The following is a 7,173-nucleotide window of genomic DNA, read 5'->3' as shown; positions in this document are numbered from 1 at the left end:
TGACTCCTTTGTAGCTAGAGAGGATCCAGGTTATGTAAGAACAGCTGACTCACAACCCTCTCCAAATCTAGAGGGCCATAGGAGGTGGTAGCCAGTCTGACTCTTCCTCTACTAGCCTCTCCTCTTTATCTAGGAAAAGTAGATCAAGGCCCAAAGAGATAGCTTTCTGATCTGCTGTTTCCTTTCCTGCCTAAGATCTGTGTACATTTCTGACCCAGCTAACTGGAGCCATTCAGAGAGATGAGAACTCTCAAGAGGAAACATGGGTGACATATGAGCTAGAACAAGACTGAGTGTTGGGAAACCTGAGTTCGAGTCCTGACTCTGAAACCAACCAGTTCTGTGGCCTTCTCTTTGTCACTTCATTCATTCTACAAATACTGGTATCCACTAGTGCTGGGCCTGGGGCTATAATGGTGACAAAATGGACATGATCTCTGCCCTCAGAGAATTCTCAGCCTCATGAGAAATAAACAAGCAGATCCTACATAGAGGGAGAGGTGTTGTCCTGGGGCAAGAACAGGGATGCCATTGGAGTAAGTGAATGTATAACAGGAGGAGGTTGGTCAGGGGTGACTTCCTGAGACAGAGCCTTTTGAGATGAGACCTGAAGGACATGTGGTAATTAGCCAGATAAAGTGAACATTTCTTTATATGTAAGATGAACCTAAGATTCCCTTTCAGGCTTAAGCTTGATTCCAGGTATTCTCAACACTTTGCATACATTGTTGTGGATGTTAGTTGTCATTGAGTTGATCTTGACTCATGATGACCCCATGTGTGCAGAGTTGAACTGCTCTATAGGGTTTTCCAAGCAGACCTGTCTTTTGAGGCATCTCTAGGTGGATTTGAACCACCAACCTTTTGGCAAGTAGTTGAGCACTGACCTGTTTGTGCCGCCACCCTTGTGTACTGCCAGACACATAAAAAGTACTCAATATGAACCAAAGGAATGAATGTAAAATGGAATCCAAAGATTAAAATGGAAGTGTCTACAGATGACTGATTTTCCTCTATTTTTTGGAATTTTCTCCTGTGATGTCTTGGGCACTCCCACCTCTAACTCTGGCTTTCTTTGACTAGAATCTGGATCTGCATTTAGGGGCCAGTTCTTGGATGACCAAAGACCCTAGAGAGTATTGCGAAACCTGACTTCGAGTTCTGACTCGAAGTAGAGTGAAGGACTACGAGGGATCTCTTCTTTCCCAGCCAAGGTGTATTTAGCAGCTCATGAAGGGCCATGGGACAGGGCCACCTCAGCTTGGCTGTTGTCTGTCCACGGCAGGCAGTCTCAGAGAATTCTTAGTTATGTGTGCAGAGCCTGGGCTGAACTTTGCCTGCCCTACCATCTGAGTGGTCCTGGGTGAGGGAGCCTTGTTACCCAATCCCTGTCTTGAAGGGCTCTTGGGGAAAACAATTCATTGCACTTAATATGTGGGAGCTCTGGTAGCATAGTGGCTAAAGCACTTGACTGCTAACCAGAAGGCTGGCGCGGTTCAAACCCACCAGCCACTCCTCGGAAGGAAGGTTGGGCAATCCTACTTCCAATCCTACTTCCGTAGTGATACTGCCTCGGAAACCCAAGGAGGGGTCGCTATGAGTCGACTCCACAGCACATAACAACAACAACAACAATGTGCAACACCGGGAAAACAATGGGAAACAAGAGTCTGTTTCAGTCCTCACAGTACCTGATAGTCTGATGTGTGTGTGTGTGTGAGTGTGTGTGTGAGGTGAAAGGATCCAAATCAGTAAAAAGGGAATGTTAATGCTGCAGGGTAACGACTGCTGTGACATGTGAAGCTCAGAGTACTGGGAGCACAGGTAATGGGAACCAAGGTAATGCTTTGGGGGTGGGGTGGGGGCAATGCAGGTTTCTAGAAAAAGAGAGGAGAGACATTTAAGAAGAGTCTTGAGTGATGACTAAGAATTAGCCAGGCCAAAAAGTGGGCGTGGGGGTCATTCTGGTCCCCTTGTCTAAATCCAGCCAGACCTCCCTGGAGTGGGTGTGACCTGGAGGCCCTGTATGGGACCTGTTCTCAAAGAGCCCTGCCCGGAACTCCATTAGACTTCAGATGGCTTCAAAGCCCAAACATAGGGCTCCCAGACACTCACCCACTCAGCCTCCTGTCTACAGACCCTGACTCATGACTGGCTCCCATCAGTGGACACCCTTAGGCTACAGGGTCAAACCCAGGAACCAAATATAGCCTCAGAAGTCCCTACTTAGTTAACAGGGTGAACATTTTGGTTGTGTGTGCTTCCCCCCGCCCCCCGGCTATCCTAATTCCACAATTTTTTAGTCCATGTCTCTGAAATAACAAGGCTTGCATTGCATTTTGAGAGTTAGGGGATGAAAGCTTGCGGAGGTAAGGAAGAGCCAAGAGTAGAGTGGGGAAGGCACCACCTAAACCCCTGTAAGTTGGGAATTCGGGGGTTTCCTCCCAGGCTAGACCTCACACTGCTCCCAGGGTGCTCTGATCACTTGATGGGAAAGGGACTCTTCCTTCCTGAACTGGGACAGCTCCGGGGGGGCTGATGGACTGGTCATCTTGAACAGTACTAGAATAAAAATAGAATGCAAGATACATACATAATTTTAAGTTTTTTGTAGCCACATTAAAAAAAAAAACAACTAAAAAGCATCAGGAAAAATTAATTTTAGTAATGTATTTAAACACTAGTAAAGAGATACATAAGGAGCTCTGGTGGTGTAGTGCCTAAGGCATTTGACTGCTAACTAGAAGGTTGGAGGTTCAAACCCACCAGCCACTCCGCAGAAGGAAGACTGGGCAATCTACTTCTGTAAAGGTTTACTACCTTGGAAACTCAAAGGAGGTTGCTATGAGTTGGAATCAACTCAATGGCAGTGAGTTTGGGTTTTTTGGTAAAAAGATACATTTTTTTTTTTTTTAAATATTAAGTGTTCAAAACCCAATGCGTAATTCACACTTAAAACACATCTCAATTTGGATTAGCCACATTCTAATTGCTCAGTGGCTACCTTTTTGGGATGTATAGATCTGAAGGATCAAGTAATGCAGTGAACTGACCCTCCTCGGTGATTCTAAGAGACCTTAGTGGGGACTAGGAGCAGGCTTGTGAGAAGTTCATTACTTTTTAATAAAAATGCCAATATGTATTGTGAGGTTGAAGAAGATACTCACAAAAGCTCCTGCCCTCAGGAAGTCATAGTTTAGTAAGGGAAGGAAGAGAAATGTACAACTTGCTGTAAAATTTAAGGCAGCAAGCGGTTAAGACCTTTAAAAAAGCTACAAAGTGCATGTAGGGCTGAAAGGACGGATCTTATTCTGGCTCATGAGATCCAGGGAGGGCCGCTCAGAAGGTCTTGAAGGGATGGGGAGATTTGGATAATTTGGTGAGAATAATTTGCAAGGTGTGTGTGGGTGTTAGGACACTGAGAATGTGAGGGAGAGTGTCGAAGAGGAGGGCTGGCTGAACCAGCAAAGAGCATACCCTGTATCCGATGAACTAGGAGGTCTCTTGTACACTAGAACATCTCCTACCATGGAATTGTCTTACTATAGATGCCTGAACTCCTCTTCCCTCTAGGTTGGAGGTCTCAGCTCACCACCCACATATAGCTGGGCACCTCAACCATTCTACTCACATTCCCTAGAGTCTGAGGGTGAGTCACAGCCTTCAGCCACCTCCTGGGGGTGGTGGACGCTAAGGAAAGCCTTGAAGGTGCTGACCTTCCCCTCTCAGGACCTGGGGAGACTGCTTGGATGGGAATCTGCATGTTAGAGCTGGGCCTCTAAGGTTAGGAAGCATGGGTCCAGAAAGGGATGTAAATCCTGGAAGTCTTTGGCAAACTAGAATATGTGGCTCAATGCTGCCCTCTTCTGACCAAAGTGAGCCTAACAAATTTTGTGGGCTTAGGTAATTTATTCTTTCATTGAGCTATTCATTCATTCATTCATTCATTCAATAAATATTTACTGAGCCACTGCAATAATAGATATAAAAATCTAACTAACATTTATTGAGCCAAGTATTGATTCTAAGCATCTTACATAAAATGCCACGTCGAAGACCACGCAGCTGGGAAGTAGCAGAGCTGGGAGGCCAACCTGCTCATCATCTGTCACTATGGCCTGTGCTTCTAATGATTGCACAGCCTTGTGGCACTTGGATGAGTCTGCAAATAAAATATGTAACTAGTGAGCTACTTACAATAGAAATTCAAGTAATTCTTACCAGTTTTGGGGAATTTGGTGCTGCAAACACTGAAAATAGTTCCCAAGTCCTCATTTACCAAGAAAAATTGTAAATGTTATCCACAGGCCAAGCCTGGGAGGGGGTGACTGAAAGAGAAACTAGGTATTCTCCCCAGGCCAGAGAGACTGCGCTGTCCCCTGCCTGGAGGAGCAGGGGTGGGCACAGAGACAAACAGGAACCAGGATCCTGGGTTCTAGCATCTACTACAAATTCACATTGTGGCTGTGGCCAAGGACTTCCTCTCTTGGGCAGTTTCCTTATCTATAAAAAGAGATTTAGAAAAATCAACTTCAAGGTCTGTTTCAACTCTTGTAATGTCTCTGCAATATCTCAGCAAGGACAAATGAGAAACTTCACTCTCCCCTTCTTTTGCCCACCTGGTAATTGAGTCTCTTACAACAGGGCTTTCAGGAGCCCCATTCCCTCTCTCACCCTCAGGCTGGCAGGATGTGTTTGGATCAAAAATCTGGCAATTTGGACTCCAGGCCCTGCTCTGCTACTAATCAACTGCGACTATCTCTCAACAAGAGCTCCCCTCAGCAACTCAAGGTAAGTATTATTCTCTTTTTATATAGCTTATGTACTTACTACTGTTCCTCAGTTTACTTGAATTGCTGAATTTAATCATCAGCAACTCTATGAAGCAGGTACTATTATATGACTATCTCCATTGCACAGATGAGGAAATAGACACAGAGGAGTTAAGTAACTGACCATCCAGTGTTTCAGCGCTGGCAGGTGGTAGGGCCAGGGTTGGACCCTGGGTAACCTGGCTCCAGAAACGGCACTGTTGGCAATGATGCTTTGGCTTAAAGAGAGTTCTTGATTTGCCCAGTCTCAAGTTCACTAAGCTTCTCTAGCCATACTTGTCCTGAATTGAGCCTCATGACTACTTCGTGGGGTTGCTGTGGGATGAAACAAGATGTGAAGTTGTCAGATTGATGGTTTCATATCAGTCGGGTTGGGGTTTTGCTGGGCTGTGGTCCTCCTGAGTCCCTTCCCCTGAACCCTGGCAGAAACCCAAATGTGTGGGGGCTAAGACAGCAAGACTCCCTGAGCTATAGCTGATCTGGGACAGAGGACAATTGAGATAAACTGAGAGATAGAAAGTGGTCATTGAAACTGCCCAAGGCACTGGGAAGAGGAGGAAGGGCCCTTCAACTACTTTCAATGCTGGAATTTTTACACCGAAACAAGGGTGAGAGTTGGATGGGGGTGGGGAAAGGTGTGTGGAACTGGTGCAGATTTAAAGCCTAGGGCTTCAAGTCCGTTTTTGGAAGAATGTGTCCTTACCTCATTGTTAATTGTAAAGCTAACAGATCTTCCTCTTTTTCTGCCCCCTCACTCCATTGTCCTTCTAGTCTCTAAGGTTTGGCAACTCCCACTGCTGTGGCATTGACAAGTGAGGCAGGGGGAGGATCTCTGCTTACAATTAGGGTAAAAGGCTTCCTCTGGGCACCCCCCCCCCAGTCTCCAACTACTTCCCAATGACTAACCCTGCTGTGTTGTGTTGCTGTATGTTATCAGAGACCCCTGATGGACTGACCCATCCACTGCCATTGAGTTGATTCTGACTCATAGCCACCCTATAGGACAGAGTAGAACTGCCCCATAGAATTTCCTAGGTTTATTTTTGTTCTAATCTTTATGGAAGCAGACGAGCAGACTACCACATTTTTTTCTCCCAGGGAGCGGCTGGTGGGTGCTATCGTCAACCTATTAGTTAGCAGCTTCATGCTTAACCACTGCACCACCAGGACTCCTTAACATCTTTTTACTCATCCAGAAATAGAGGAGGTTAATCTGGGCCAGTGATTTGCAGCCTGCACATTCACTCTTTCACTGGTCCTTAACTGACTCTAGGAAGCTGGTGGCTTATGGTAGATCCCAGTGTTTGGAGGCTGTAACTGTGGGTGAGGCAGCGGGTACAATGAGCCTCAGAAAGGGAAGTCAGAGGATGGGGTTCTATACCTGGCTTGGTCGCATGCTGGTCACACGGCCTTGGGCAACTGAGTCAGCCTCTCTAGACCTCAGTTCTGAATTGGTCAGAGGAGAGGCTGAATTTGGAAGTGCTTTAAACTGAAACCAGTTTCTGTCAAATTGACCATGACTCATGGTGACCTCATGTTTGTCGGAGTAGAATTGTACTCCGTATAGTCTTCAATAGCTGATTTTTTGGAAGTAGATTGCCAGGCCTTTCTTCTGAGGCACTTCAACTTTTCAGTTAGCAGCTGAGCAGTAAGTGTTTGCACCATGTAGGGATTCTGAAAATACTTTATAAACTATTAAGTGCTCCCCAGCAGCCAGGGGCTTTATGGGGCTGGGTAATGTAGTTCAGGACCCAGTCACTTCATACCTCGTTTAAATGCTGGCCCCTGTGAAGGTGGTCGGTGTCTTCTGCCCCTTGGCCCTGCCTCCATAGCTACCATCCTGCACCCAGTGAGGACCAGGAATAATCCGCAGGGGATGGAAATGTGCCCAGGAGGGAAGTCTGCACCGTGCCCTCCTCCTGCCCCGTGCCTGGCTCCTGCTGGCAACCCGAGCCCTTGGCCTCCCTAGCTGATCTTGGAATGTAAACTCCAAGCAAAGCACATTCTTTAGCCGGGTCACCAGCTCCTAGCCCTTGGTTAGGGGAGGTGGGAGCCAGCATTTCTCTTGGCCTCAAGTGGCACTAGCACAACCTGGTGGGGCAAACCCATTGCCATCAAGCCGAGTCCGACTCAAAGTGACCGTACAGGACAGAGAAGAACTGTCCATAGTGTTTCCAAGGCTGTAAACCTTTACTGAAACAGACTGCCTCATCTTTCTCCTGTGGAACCGCTGACCTTTTGGTTCACAGCCAAGCACTTAACTATTGTGCCACCAAGGCTCCTTATTTGGTGTGGAGGGGGCTGTTATTATAAGGCTGGTTGCCAGCCACAACTCATGAAA

This window comes from Orycteropus afer, unplaced genomic scaffold (genome assembly GCF_000298275.1).
Source record: "Orycteropus afer afer isolate SDZICR_OR568_19922 unplaced genomic scaffold, OryAfe1.0 scaffold00013, whole genome shotgun sequence".
In the NCBI taxonomy this organism is placed as follows: Eukaryota; Metazoa; Chordata; class Mammalia; order Tubulidentata; family Orycteropodidae; genus Orycteropus; species Orycteropus afer.
This window is presented reverse-complemented; position numbering follows the sequence as displayed.